This window comes from Oncorhynchus nerka, linkage group LG18 (genome assembly GCF_034236695.1).
Source record: "Oncorhynchus nerka isolate Pitt River linkage group LG18, Oner_Uvic_2.0, whole genome shotgun sequence".
Taxonomy (NCBI): domain Eukaryota; kingdom Metazoa; phylum Chordata; class Actinopteri; order Salmoniformes; family Salmonidae; genus Oncorhynchus; species Oncorhynchus nerka.
Window position 1 is genome coordinate 7,173,968 of NC_088413.1, and position 16,547 is coordinate 7,190,514.

At 41.1% G+C, this 16,547-nt stretch overlaps 1 pseudogene; it reads left to right on the plus strand.

Annotated features, from left to right (window-relative positions):
- The first annotated feature begins 218 nt into the window (after positions 1 to 218).
- Positions 219 to 16,547, plus strand: part of LOC115121117 (serine protease HTRA3-like) — a 38,527-nt pseudogene continuing 22,198 nt past the window's right edge.

The window sequence follows — 16,547 nt, forward strand, 5'->3', positions numbered from 1 at the left end:
GGAGAAAGAAAGAAAGAAAAGAGAGAACTGTAACAGTTATCTTAATTCTCCACTAGATGGCGCACGGCTCAGTTATAACCTTTGTCCAGATCTCTGGCAGCCTGTTTGTGTGCCAGACACACAGTGCCCGTACAGGTTTTGTGTGCGGGAGGGGGTTTTCCATGGCGGGGCAGCCTCCAGTGTCCACATTGAGTTCTAGGGGGGGAGAGAGATTCATCATGATCCGTCTGTTACAGCGTCCAGGTATGTGAATCAGTCGCTCTGTCGGTCTTGGATGTGCTCTCTTCCACTCCTCATTACGCAACGCAGACAGTAGTCCTATTTGTTTCTATAACATTGTATTACTTTTTTATTTTTTATTTTGAAGTATAAAGATTATAATACATAGAATACATTTGTGGAGTCTTTAAGAACAGAATATCCAAGTGATAAAATTGTTTAGCGCGAAAAGAGACTTTACCACAAGCTTGTTGAAGAGACAACTGTCTAACTATCCAATGGAGTGCCTGTAATCCTCCTCAACTCCGTTTCAGCATTTACCGAGAATCTCTTTCTGTCAGGCTTTTTGTTCCCCTCTCTTTTTATTACCGCATTCTCGAGATGCGGGTGTTCTTATTCGCTGCGACGGTATTTTTCGCGCACAAGCTCACCGGGTCCGGAGCCGGCGCCGAGTCCAGCTCAAAAGTGTTCCTCCCAGTGCGACGTGAGCGCGTGTCCTAGTCCGACCTGCCCCAGCGGGTATGTCCCAGACCGGTGCAACTGTTGCCTGGTGTGTTCCCGGGGCGAGGATGAACTCTGTGGCCGGAGAAACGACCTGCCGTGTGGGGAAGGCTTAGAGTGTAGGTCCCCTAACGCTCCTAACAAAGGCCGGCCGGGAAGCGGAGCTCCAAACCGAGGCTGTGTCAGTGTAAGATGGTGTATAAGGTGTGTGGTAGCGACGGGAAGACGTACGGGAACGTGTGTCGGATGAAGGCTGCCAGCCGGAAAGCTCTTCAGAAGGAAAGGGAGGCCATCACCCAGGCACACAAGGGACCCTGTCCATCAGGTAAGGCCTAGCAGTTAGCCTATAGTCTAGCTCTCACCCAGGGCGTTACGTGCGGCCTGAGTTGCGTTTTATTTTATGAGTACCATGGCAGCTCTAAGCTGTATTTGAAGAAGGCCCTGTGCATATGTAAAGCCCTGGGCCAGAGCTAGCATATACAGTGCATTGGGAAGGTATTCAGACACCTTTACTTTTTACACATTTTGTTACGTTACAGCCTTATTCTAAAATGGATTAAACTCTACACACAATACCATATAATAACAAAGCAAAAACAGACATTTTAAAAATTAGACATTTTTGCAAACTAATAAACTCGGCAAAGAAAAGTAACTTCCTCTCATTGTCACCTGCGTTTATTTTCAGTAAACTTAACATGTGTAAATATTTGTATGGACATAACAAGATTCAACAACTGAGACATAAACTGAACAAGTTCCACAGACATGTGACTAACAGAAATAGAATAATGTGCCCCTGAACAAAGGGGGGGATTCAAAATCAAAAGTAACAGTCAATATCTGGTGGCCACCAGCTGCATTAAGTACTGCAGTGCTCCTCCTCATGGACTGACCCAGATGGTGTGGCCACCAGCTGCATTAAGTACTGCAGTGCTCCTCCTCATGGACTGCACCAGATGGTGTGGCCACCAGCTGCATTAAGTACTGCAGTGCTCCTCCTCGTGGACTGCACCAGATGGTGTGGCCACCAGCTGCATTAAGTACTGCAGTGCATCTCCTCCTCGTGGACTGCACCAGATGGTGTGGCCACCAGCTGCATTAAGTACTGCAGTGCATCTCCTCCTCATGGACTGCACCAGATTTGTTGTTCTTGCTGTTACTTCCCACTCTTCCACCAAGGCACCTGCAAGTTCCTGGACATTTCTGGGGGAGTGGCCCTAGCCTCACCTTCCGATCCAACAGGTCCCAGACGTGCTCAATGGGATTGAGATCCGGGCTCTTTGCTGGCCATGGCAGAACACTGACATTCAAGCACAGAACGAGCAGTATGGCCGGTGGCATTGTCATGATGGAGGGTCATGTCAGGATGACCCTGCAGGAAGGAGTACCACATGAGGGAGGAAATCAAATCAACACTCATTCCTTTGATGATCAACGAAGCCGACCATCACCCTTAGTGAGACAAAACCGACTCGTCAGGGAAGAGCACTTTTGCCAGTGCTGTTTGGTACGGTGGTGGTGGTGATGTGGCGACGTTGTTGCTGGTGATGTCTGGTGAGGACCTGCCTTTTACAACAGGCCTACAAGCCCTCAGTCCAGCCTCTCTCAGCCTATTGCGGACAATCTGAGCACTGCTGGAGGGATTGTGCATTTCTGGTGTAACTTGGGCAGTTGTTGCCATCCTGTACCTGTCCCGCAGGTGTGATGTTCGGATGTACCGATCCTGTGCAGGTGTTGTTACACGTGGTTTGCCACTGCGAAGACGATCAGCTGTCCATCCTGTCTCCGTGGACCGCTGTCTTAGGCGTCTCACAGTACAGACATGCAATTTATTTTTCCCTGGCCACATCTGCAGTCATCATGCCTCCTTTCAGCATACCTAAGGCACGTTCACGAAGATGAGCAGGGACCCTGGGCATCTTTCTTTTGGTGTTTTTTAGATTCAGTAGAAAGGCCTCTTTAGTGTCCTAAGTTTTCATAACTGTGACCTTAATTGCCTTCCGTCTGTAAGCTGTTAGTGTCTTAACGACCGTTCCACAGGTGCATGTTCATTAATTGTTTATGGTTTTTGAACAAGCAGTGTTTATAATGAAGATCTGTGAAGTTATTTGGATTTTTACTAACTTTCTTTGAAAGGGTCCTGAAAAAGGGACGTTTTTTTTTTGCTGAGTTTATTACATTTACGTAAGTATTCAGACCCTTTACTCAGTACTTTGTTGAAGAACCTTTGGCAGCGATTACAGCCTCGAGTCTTCTTGGGTATGACACTACAAGCTTGGCACACCTGTATTTGGGGAGTTTCTCCCATTCTTCTCTGCAGATCATTCAAGATCTGTCAGGTTGGATGGGGAGCGTCACTGCACAGCTATTTTCAGTTCTCTCCAGAGATGTTCCATCGGGCTCTGGCTGATGTCAAGGACATTAGGAAACTTGTGTCGAAGCCACTCCTGCATTGTCTTGGATGTGTGCTTAGAGTCGTTGTCCTGTTGGAAGGTGAACCTTTGCCCCAGTCTGAGGTCCTGAGTGCTCTGGAGCCGGTTTTCATCAAAGATCTCTCTGTACTTTGCTCTGTTCATCTTTCCCTCGATCCTGATTAGTCTCTCAGTCCTTTTTGCTGAAAAAAGATCCCTAAATCATGATGCTGCCACCACCATGCTTCACTGTAGTTATGGTGCCAGGTGTCCTCAGACCTGACGCTTGGTTTCATCAGACCAGAGAATCTTGTTTCTCATGGTCTGAGAGTCCCTTAGGTGCCTTTTGACAAACTCCAGGTGGGCTGTCATGTGCCTTTTACTGAGGAGTGGCTTCTGTCTGGCCACTTTACCATAAAGAACTGGTTGGTGGAGTGCTGCAGAGATGGTTGTCCTTCTGGAAGGTTCTCCCATCTCCACAGAGGAACTCTGGAGCTCTGTCAGAGTGACCATCGGGTTCTTGGTCATCTCCCTGGCCAAGGCCCTTCTCCCCCGATTGCTCAGTTTGGTGTCTTGGTGTTTGAGTCTTAGTGGGTCAAAACTTCTTCCAATAAGTTATAACAATAAATTGGCCTAAAGTTAAAGAACTAATACAATGAATTAGCATAAAGTTAAAGAACTAATACAATAAACTAGTTATCCCAGTTATAGGACTATAACAATAAACTAGTCTACAGTTATACTATAACAATAAACTAGTCTACAGTTAAAGGACTATAACAATAAACTAGTCTACAGTTATACTATAACAATAAACTAGTCTACAGTTATACTATAACAATAAACTAGTCTACAGTTATACTATAACAATAAACTAGTCTACAGTTATAGGACTATAACAATAAACTAGTCTACAGTTATACTATAACAATAAACTAGTCTACAGTTATACTATAACAATAAACTAGTCTACAGTTATAGGACTATAACAATAAACTAGTCTACAGTTATAGTTACTATAACAATAAACTAGTCTACAGTTATAGGACTATAACAATAAACTAGTCTACAGTTATACTATAACAATAAACTAGTCTACAGTTATAGGACTATAACAATAAACTAGTCTACAGTTATAGGACTATAACAATAGTCTACAGACTATAACAATAAACTAGTCTACAGTTATAGGACTATAACAATAAACTAGTCTACAGTTATAGGACTATAACAATAAACTAGTCTACAGTTATAGGACTATAACAATAAACTAGTCTACAGTTATACTATAACAATAAACTAGTCTACAGTTATAGGACTATAACAATAAACTAGTCTACAGTTATAGGACTATAACAATAAACTAGTCTACAGTTATACTATAACAATAAACTAGTCTACAGTTATAGACTATAACAATAAACTAGTCTACAGACTATAACAATAAACTAGTCTACAGTTATAGGACTATAACAATAAACTAGTCTACAGTTATAGGACTATAACAATAAACTAGTCTACAGTTATACTATAACAATAAACTAGTCTACAGTTATAGGACTATAACAATAAACTAGTCTACAGTTATACTATAACAATAAAAACTAGTCTACAGTTACTGTTAGGACTATAACAATAAACTAGTCTACAGTTATAGGACTATAACAATAAACTAGTCTACAGTTATACTATAACAATAAACTAGTCTACAGTTATAGGACTATAACAATAAACTAGTCTACAGTTATACTATAACAATTATCTACAGTTATAGGACTATAACAATAAACTAGTCTACAGTTATATAGGACTATAACAATAAACTAGTCTACAGTTATAGGACTATAACAATAAACTAGTCTACAGTTATACTATAACAATAAAGTCTAGTCTACAGTTATAGGACTATAACAATAAACTAGTCTACAGTTATAGGACTATAACAATAAACTAGTCTACAGTTATAGGACTATAACAATAAACTAGTCTACAGTTATAGGACTATAACAATAAACTAGTCTACAGTTATAGGACTATAACAATAAACTAGTTATACTATCTACAGTTAGTTAGGACTATAACAATAAACTAGTCTACAGTTATACTATAACAATAAACTAGTCTACAGTTATACTATAACAATAAACTAGTCTACAGTTATACTATAACAATAAACTAGTCTACAGTTATACTATAACAATAAACTAGTCTACAGTTATAGGACTATAACAATAAACTAGTCTACAGACTATAACAATAAACTAGTCTACAGTTAAAGGACTATAACAATAAACTAGTCTACAGTTATAGGACTATAACAATAAACTAGTCTACAGTTATACTATAACAATAAACTAGTCTACAGTTATAGGACTATAACAATAAACTAGTCTACAGTTAAAGGACTATAACAGAGTTATAGGACTATAACAATAAACTAGTCTACAGTTAAGGACTATAACAATAAACTAGTCTACAGTTAAAGGACTATAACAATAAAAGTCTAGACTATAACAATAAACTAGTCTAGTTACTATAACAATAAACTAGTCTACAGTTATAGGACTATAACAATAAACTAGTCTACAGTTATAGGACTATAACAATAAACTAGTCTACAGTTAAAGGACTATAACAATAAACTAGTCTACAGTTATACTATAACAATAAACTAGTCTACAGTTATAGGACTATAACAATAAACTAGTCTACAGTTATAGGACTATAACAATAAACTAGTCTACAGTTATACTATAACTACAGTTATAGGACTATAACAATAAACTAGTCTACAGTTATAGGACTATAACAATAAACTAGTCTACAGTTATAGGACTATAACAATAAACTAGTCTACAGTTATAGGACTATAACAATAAACTAGTCTACAGACTATTACTACTATAACAATAAACTAGTCTACAGTTAAGGACTATAACAATAAACTAGTCTACAGTTATAGGACTATAACAATAAACTAGTCTACAGACTATAACAATAAATAGTCTACAGACTATAACAATAAACTAGTCTACAGTTATAGGACTATAACAATAAACAGTTAGTCAATAAACAGTTATAGGACTATTAAACTACAGTTATAGGACTATAACAATAGTCTACAGTTATAGGACTATAACAATAAACTAGTCTACAGTTATACTATAACAATAAACAGTTAGTTAGGACTATAACAATAAACTAGTCTAAACAGTTAAAGGACTATAACAATAAACTAGTCTACAGTTATAGGACTATAACAATAAACTAGTCTACAGTTATAGGACTATAACAATAAACTAGTCTACAGTTATAGGACTATAACAATAAACTAGTCTACAGTTATACTATAACAATAAACTAGTCTACAGTTATACTATAACAATAAACTAGTCTACAGTTAAAGGACTATAAACAATAAACTAGTCTACAGTTATACTATAACAATAAACTAGTCTACAGTTATAGGACTATAACAATAAACTACTATAACAATAAACTAGTCTACAGTTAAAGGACTATAACAATAAACTAGTCTACAGTTATACTATAACAATAAACTAGTCTACAGTTATAGGACTATAACAATAAACTAGTCTACAGTTATAGGACTATAACAATAAACTACAGTTATAGGACTATAACAATAAACTAGTCACAGTTAAAGGACTATAACAATAAACTAGTCTACAGTTATAGGACTATAACAATAAACTAGTCTACAGTTATACTATAACAATAAACTAGTCTACAGTTATAGGACTATAACAATAAACTAGTCTACAGTTATAGGACTATAACAATAAACTAGTCTACAGTTATAGGACTATAACAATAAAAGTCTAGTCTAGTCTACAGTTATAGGACTATAACAATAAACTAGTCTACAGTTATAGGACTATAACAATAAACTAGTCTACAGTTATAGGACTATAACAATAAACTAGTCTACAGTTATAGGTCTACTATAACAATAAACTAGTCTACAGTTATAGGACTATAACAATAAACTAGTCTACAGTTATACTATAACAATAAACTAGTCTACAGTTATAGGACTATAACAATAAACTAGTCTACAGTTATAGGACTATAACAATAAACTAGTCTACAGTTATAGGACTATAACAATAAACTAGTCTACAGTTATAGGACTATAACAATAAACTAGTCTACAGTTATAGGACTATAACAATAAACTAGTCTACAGTTATAGGACTATAACAATAAACTAGTCTACAGTTATAGGACTATAACAATAAACTAGTCTACAGTTATACTATAACAATAAACTAGTCTACAGTTATAGGACTATAACAATAAACTAGTCTACAGTTATAGGACTATAACAATAAAACTAGTCTATAACAGTTACAGTTATAGGACTATAACAATAAACTAGTCTATAGTCTACAGTTATACTATAACAATAAACTAGTCTACAGTTATAGGACTATAACAATAAACTAGTCTACAGTTATAGGACTATAACAATAAACTAGTCTACAGTTATACTATAACAATAAACTAGTCTACAGTTATAGGACTATAACAATAAACTAGTCTACAGTTATACTATAACAATAAACTAGTCTACAGTTATAGTCTACAGATACTATAACAATAAACTAGTCTACAGTTATACTATAACAATAAACTAGGACTATAACAATAAACTAGTCTACAGTTATAGGACTATAACAATAAACTAGTCTACTGTTATAGGACTATAACAATAAACTAGTCTACTGTTAGGACTATAACAATAAACTAGTCTACAGTTATAGGACTATAACAATAAACTAGTCTACAGTTATAGGACTATAACAATAAACTAGTCTACAGTTATAGGACTATAACAATAAACTAGTCTACAGTTATAGGACTATAACAATAAACTAGTCTACAGTTATAGGACTATAACAATAAACTAGTCTACAGTTATAGGACTATAACAATAAACTAGTCTACAGTTATAGGACTATAACAATAAAAGTCTACAGTCAATAAACTAGTTAGTTAGGACTATAACAATAAACTAGTCTACAGTTATAGGACTATAACAATAAACTAGTCTACAGTTATAGGACTATAACAATAAACTAGTCTACAGTTATAGGACTATAACAATAAACTAGTCTACAGTTATACTATAACAATAAACTAGTCTACAGTTATACTATAACAATAAACTAGTCTACAGTTATAGGACTATAACAATAAACTAGTCTACAGTTATAGGACTATAACAATAAACTAGTCTACAGTTATAGGACTATAACAATAAACTAGTCTACAGTTATAGGACTATAACAATAAACTAGTCTACAGTTATACTATAACAATAAACTAGTCTACAGTTAGGACTATAACAATAAACTAGTCTACAGTTATAGGACTATAACAATAAACTAGTCTACAGTTATACTATAACAATAAACTAGTCTACAGTTATAGGACTATAACAATAAACTAGTCTACAGTTTAGGACTATAACAATAAACTAGTCTACAGTTATAGGACTATAACAATAAACTAGTCTACAGTTATAGGACTATTATACTATAACAATAAACTAGTCTACAGTTATAGGACTATAACAATAAACTAGTCTACAGTTATAGGACTATAACAATAAACTAGTCTACAGTTATAGGACTATAACAATAAACTAGTCTACAGTTATAGGACTATAACAATAAACTAGTCTACAGTTACAGGACTATAACAATAAACTAGTCTACAGTTATACTATAACAATAAACTAGTCTACAGTTATACTATAACAATAAACTAGTCTACAGTTATAGGACTATAACAATAAACTAGTCTCTACAGTTATAGGACTATAACAATAAACTAGTCTACAGTTATAGGACTATAACAATAAACTAGTCTACAGTAACAATAAACTAGTCTACAGACTATAACAATAAACTAGTCTACAGTTATAGGACTATAACAATAAACTAGTCTACAGTTATAGGACTATAACAATAAACTAGTCTACAGTTATAGGACTATAACAATAAACTAGTCTACAGTTATAGGACTATAACAATAAACTAGTCTACAGTTAGGACTATAACAATAAACTAGTCTACAGTTATAGGACTATAACAATAAATTAACCTTCAGTTAGGACTATAACAATAAATTAACCTTCAGTTAAAGGACTATAACAATAAATTAGTCTACAGTTATAGGACTATAACAATATTAACCTTCAGTTAAAGGACTATAACAATAAATTAACCTTCAGTTAAAGGACTATAACAATAAATTAACCTTCAGTTAAAGGACTATAACAATAAATTAACCTTCAGTTATAGGACTATAACAATAAATTAACCTTCAGTTAAAGGACTATAACAATAAATTAACCTTCAGTTAAAGGACTATAACAATAAATTAACCTTCAGTTAAAGGACTATAACAATAAATTAACCTTCAGTTAAAGGACTATAACAATAAATTAACCTTCAGTTATAGGACTATAACAATAAATTAACCTTCAGTTAAAGGACTATAACAATAAATTAATAGTTAAAGGACTATAACAATAAATTAACCTTCAGTTAAAGGACTATAACAATAAATTAACCTTCAGTTAAAAGACTATAACAATATAACAATAAATTAACAATAAATTAACCTTCAGTTAAAGGACTATAACAATAAATTAACCCTCAGTTAAAGGACTATAACAATAAATTCAGTTAAAGGCGTATTGTTTTGCCCTATTAAAACCCAATCTTCCCATGTCATTTATTTCTCCTATAGTTCTGGCCCAATCAGAACTGTTGTTTGTTAGCCTAATCAAGTATAGCCTATCACAGCCCTACAGTCATTACCAGAGCTGAGTTTTGAATGTTCAACATTGGTTTTTCTGAAGTTGTAGGCTATTTGCTTATGAGATTGCCTTTTATAGAGACCTATTTTGAGATGACTTATCAGAGCATGTGGTAATATTGTGTTCCGTATTCCACCATGGAATGTAGAAGTAAGGTTCTAATGAGGAGGGCTGTGAATAATGGGTTCCAACGGTTCTGCTGAGCCACTTCTTCTGTGGTTTCTGTTAGGAGAGAAATGCCATGGCAGTGAATCACCTTTCACTCATTTCCTTTGTATGCAGAGTGACTACAACAACAACAATATTCACTCTCTACTCCTCCTCTTCTCTCCTACTGTTCCTCTTCCTCCTCCTCCTCTTCTCTCCTACTGTTCCTCTTCCTCTTCCTCCTCTTCTTCCTCATCTCTTTTCCTTTGTATGCAGAGTGACTACAACAACAACAATATTCACTCTCTATTCTTCCTCTTCTCTCCTACTGTTCCTCTTCCTCCTCCTCCTCCTCCTCCTCCTCCTCCTCCTCTTCTTCCTCCTCCTCCTCCTCTTCTCTCCTACTGTTCCTCTTCCTCCTCCTCCTCTTCTCTCCTACTGTTCCTCTTCCTCCTCCTCCTCTTCTCTCCTACTGTTCCTCTTCCTCCTCTTCCTCTTCTCTCCTACTGTTCCTCTTCCTCTTCCTCCTCCTCCTCTTCTCTCCTACTGTTCCTCTTCCTCTTCCTCCTCTTCTTCCTCATCTCTTTTCCTTTGTATGCAGAGTGACTACAACAACAACAATATTCACTCTCTATTCTTCCTCTTCTCTCCTACTGTTCGTCTTCCTCCTCCTCCTCCTCCTCCTCCTCCTCTTCTTCCTCCTCCTCCTCCTCTTCTCTCCTACTCCTCTTCCTCCCTCCTCTTCTCTCCTACTGTTCCTCTTCCTCCTCCTCCTCTTCTCTCCTACTGTTCCTCTTCCTCCTCCTCCTCTTCTCTCCTACTGTTCCTCTTTCCTCCTCCTCCTCCTCTTCTCTCCTACTGTGCCTCTTAACTCCTCCTCCTCTTCTCTCCTACTGTTCCTCTTCCTCCTCCTCCTCCTCTCTCTTCTCTCCTACTGTTCCTCTTCCTCCTCCTCCTCTTCTCTCCTACTGTTCCTCTTCCTCTTCCTCCTCTTCTTCCTCATCTCTTTTCCTTTGTATGCAGAGTGACTACAACAACAACAATATTCACTCTCTACTCCTCCTCTTCTCTCCTACTGTTCCTCTTCCTCTTCCTCCTCTTCTCTCCTACTGTTCCTCTCTTCCTCCTCCTCCTCTTCTCTCCTACTGTTCCTCTTCCTCCTCTTCTTCCTCCTTTGTATGCAGAGTGACTACAACAACAACAATATTCACTCTACTCCTCCTCTTCTCTCCTACTGTTCCCCTTCCTCTTCCTCCTCCTCCTCTTCTCTCCTACTGTTCCTCTTCCTCCTCTTCTTCCTCCTCCTTTGTATGCAGAGTGACTACAACAACAACAATATTCACTCTTCCCTCCTCCTCCTCTTCTCTCCTACTGTTCCTCTTCCTCTTCCTCCTCCTCCCTCTTCTCTCCTACTGTTCCTCTTCCTCCCTCTTCTCTCCTACTGTTCCTCTTTCTCCTCCTCCTCCTCTTCTTCCTCATCTCATTTCCTTTGTATGCAGAGTGACTACAACAACAACAACAATATTCACTCTCTACTCCTCCTCTTCTCTCCTACTGTTCCTCTTCCTCCTCCTCCTCTTCTCTCCTACTGTTCCTCTTCCTCCTCCTCCTCCTCCTCTTCTCTCCTACTGTTCCTCTTTCTCCTCCTCCTCCTCTCTTCTTCCTCGTCTCTTTTCCTTTGTATGCAGTGACTACAACAACAACAATATTCACTCTCTACTCCTCCTCTTCTCTCCTACTGTTCCTCTTCCTCCTCCTCCTCTTCTCTCCTACTGTTCCTCTTCCTCCTCCTCCTCTTCTCTCCTACTGTTCCTCTTCCTCCTCCTCCTCTTCTCTCCTACTGTTCCTCTTCCTCCTCCTCCTCTTCTCTCCTACTGTTCCTCTTCCTCCTCCTCCTCTTCTCTCCTACTGTTCCTCTTCCTCCTCCTCCTCTCTTCTCTCCTACTGTTCCTCTTTCTCCTCCTCCTCCTCTTCTTCCTCGTCTATTTTCCTTTGTATGCAGAGTGACTACAACAACAACAATATTCACTCTCTATTCTTCCTCTTCTCTCCTACTGTTCGTCTTCCTCTTCCTCCTCCTCCTCCTCTTCTCTTTTCCTTTGTATGCAGAGTTACTACAACAACAACAACAATATTCACTCTCTACTCCTCCTCTTCTCTCCTACTGTTCCTCTTCCTCCTCCTCCTCTTCTCTTCTTCCTCCTCTTCTCTCCTACTGTTCCTCTTCCTCCTCCTCCTCTTCTCTTCTTCCTCCTCTTCTCTCCTACTGTTCCTCCTACTCCCCTCCTTTCTCCTCTTCTCTCCCTCCTACTCCCCTCCGCTTTTCTCCTCTTCTCTCCTCCTTCTCTCTCCTTCTCCTCTTCCCTCCTCCTCCTCCTCCTCTTCTCTCCTACTGTTCCTCCTCCTCCCCCTCCTCTTCTCTCCTACTGTTCCTCCTCCTCCCCCACCTCTTCTCTCCTCCTCCTCCTCCTCCTCCCCCACCTCTTCTCCTCCTCCTCCTCCTCCTCCCCCACCTCTTCTCTCCTCCTCCTCCTCCTCCTCCCCCACCTCTTCCCTCCTCCTCCTCCTCCTCTTCTCTCCTACTGTTCCCTCCTCCTCCCCTCCTCTTCTCTCCTACTGTTCCTCCTCCTCCCCCTCCTCTTCTCTCCTACTGTTCCTCCTCCTCCCCACCTCTTCTCTCCTACTGTTCCTCCTCCTCCCCCACCTCTTCTCTCCTACTGTTCCTCCTCCTCCCCCACCTCTTCTCTCCTCCTCCTCCTCCTCCCCCCACCTCTTCTCTCCTCCTCCTCCTCCTCCCCCACCTCTTCTCTCCTCCTCCTCCCCCACCTCTTCTCTCCCTCCTCCTCCTCCCCCACCTCTTCTCTCCTCCTCCTCCTCCCCCACCTCTTCTCTCCTCCTCCTCCTCCCCCACCTCTTCTCTCCTCCTCAGCCCTTCCCTTCCTCCTCCATTCCGATCCCACCAGTCTAAATCTAACTCTAGCATTCCATTTTGAAACATTCTAATTCAAACATTCTACACCTTACTCAAACATTCCATTTCAACATCTAACAATATTCCATTCTAAACCCTGTTACTACAAGGTTGTGCTAGTTGTGAGTGTGACCGAGTGTTGTAGAGTGTAGAGGTGTTGTTTCTGTGTTAACAGGATGGGTTCTTGTTGCCAGTATAGGTTCTGCTCCTGGCCATCCCAACAGCCCCAGATACAAGTTCAACTTCATAGCTGACGTGGTGGAAAAGATGGCTCCTGCTGTGGTTCACATAGAGCTCTTCCTCAGGTCACTGCCTGTGTGTGTGCCTGTGTGTGTGTGCCTGTGTGTGTGTGCCTGTGTGTGTGTGCCTGTGTGTGTGTGCCTGTGTGTGTGTGTGTGTGTGTGTATTGAGGTGTGTGTGTGTGTGTGTGTGCACTCTTAGAAGAAAGGGTTCCAAAAGGGTTCTTTGGCTGTCCCTTTAGGAGAACCCTTTGTTGGTTCCAGGTAGAACTATTTTGGGTTCCAGGAAGAACCCTCTGTGGAAAGGGTTTTACATGGAACCCAAAAGGGTTCTGCCTGTAACACACACACACACACACACACACACACACACACACACACACACACTGTTCTCCTCCTCCTATGGGAACACACACACACTGTTCTCCTCCTCCTATGGGAACACACACTGTTCTCCTCCTCCTATGGGAACACACACACACTGTTCCTTCACCTCCTCCTATGGGAACACACACACACTCCTCTTCTCTCCTATGGGAACACACACACACTGTTCTCCTCCTCCTATGGGAACACACACACACTGTTCTCCTCCTCCTATGGGAACACACACACTGTTCCTCCTCCTCCTATGGGAACACACACACTGTTCTCCTCCTCCTATGGGAACACACACACTGTTCTCCTCCTCCTATGGGGACACACACACTGTTCACACTGTTCACCTCCTCCTATGGGAACACACACACTGTTCTCCTCCTCCTATGGGACACACACACACACTGTCCCTCTCCTCCTATGGGAACACACACACACTGTTCACCTCCTCCTATGGGAACACACACACACTGTTCTCCTCCTCCTATGGGACACACACACTGTTCTCCTCCTCCTATGGGAACACACACACACTGTTCTCCTCCTCCTATGGGAACACACACACACTGTTCTCCTCCTCCTATGGGAACACACTGTTCTCCTCCTCCACACACACTGTTCTCCTCCTCCTATGGGAACACACACACTGTTCTCCTCCTCCTATGGGAACACACACTGTTCTCCCTCCTGTTCCTCCTGGGAACACACACTGTTCTCCTCCTCCTATGGGAACACACACACTGTTCTCCTCCTCCTATGGGAACACACACACACTGTTCACCTCCTCCTATCCTGTTCTATGGGAACACACACTGTTCTCCTCCTCCTATGGGAACAACACACACACTGTTCTCCTCCTCCTATGGGAAACACACACACTGTTCTCCTCCTCCTATGGGAACACACACACACTGTTCTCCTCCTATGGGAACACACACACTGTTCACCTCCTCCTATGGGAACACACACACACTGTTCTCCTCCTCCTATGGGAACACACACACACTGTTCTCTCCTCTGGGAACACACACACTGTTCTCCTCCTCCTGGGAACACACACACACTGTTCTCCTCCTCCTATGGGAACACACACACTGTTTCTCCTCCTCCTATGGGAACACACACACACTGTTCTCCTCCTCCTATGGGAACACACACACTCTTTCTCCTCCTCCTATCCTCCCCTCCCTAGGGACACACTGTTCTCCTCCTCCTAGCGGGAACACACACTGTTCTCCTCCTCCTATGGGAACACACACACACACTGTTCTCCTCCTCCTATGGGAACACACACACACTCTTCTCCTCCTCCTATGGGAACACACACACTGTTCTCCTCCTCCTATGGGAACACACACACACTGTTCTTCTCCTCCTATGGGAAACACACACACTGTTCTCCTCCTCCTATGGGAACACACACACTGTTTCTCCTCCTATGGGACACACACACACTGTTCTCCTCTCTATGGGAACACACACACACTGTTCTCCTCCTATGGGAACACACACACACTGTTCTCCTCCTCCTATGGGAACACACACACACTGTTCACCTCCTCCTATGGGAACACACACACACACTGTTCACCTCCTCCTATGGGAACACACACACTGTTCTCTCCTCCTATGGGAACACACACTGTTCTCCTCCTATGGGAACACACACACACTGTTCCTCCTCCTATGGGACACACACTGTTCTCCTCCTCCAGGGAACACACACACACTGTTTCCAGGAACACACACTGTCTCACCTCCTATGGGAACACAACTGTTCTCCCCTCCTCCTATGGGAACACACACACACACTGTTTCCTCCTCCTATGGGAACACACACACTGTTCTCCTCCTCCTATGGGAACACACACTGTTCAACCTCCTCCTATGGGAACACACACACACTGTTCTCCTCCTCCTATGGGAACACACACACACTGTTCTCCTCCTCCTATGGGAACAACACACACTGTTCTCCTCCTCCTATGGGAACACACACACACTGTTCTCCTCCTCCTATGGGAACACACACACTGTTCTCCTCCTCCTATGGGAACACACACACACTGTTCTCCTCCTCCTATGGGACACACACACTGTTCTCCTCCTCCTGGGAACACACACACACTGTTCTCCTCCTCCTAGGGAAACACACACACACTGTTCTCCTCCTCCTATGGGAACACACACACTGTTCTCCTCCTCCTATGGGAACACACACACACTGTTCTCCTCCTCCTATGGGAACACACACACTGTTCTCCTCCTCCTATGGGAACACACACACTGTTCCTCCTCCTATGGGAACACACACACACTGTCTCCTCCTCCTATGGGAACACACACACACTGTTCACCTCCTCCTATGGGAACACACACACACTGTTCTCCTCCTCCTATGGAACACACACACTGTTCTCCTCCTCCTATGGGAACACACACACACTGTTCTCCTCCTCCTATGGGAACACACACACTGTTCTCCTCCTCCTATGGGACACACACACACTGTTCTCCTCCTCCTATGGGAACACACTGTTCTCCTCCTCCTATGGGAACAACACACACTGTTCTCCTCCTATGGGAACACACTCCACACTGTTCACCTCCTCCTATGGGAACACACACACACTGTTCTCCTCCTCCTATGGGAACACACACACACTGTTCTCCTCCTCCTATGGGAACACACACACACTGTTCTCCTCCTCCTATGGGAACACACACACACTGTTCTCCTCCTCCTATGGGAACACACACACTGTTCTCCTCCTCCTATGGGAACACACACACTGTTCTCCTCCTCCTATGGGAACACACACACA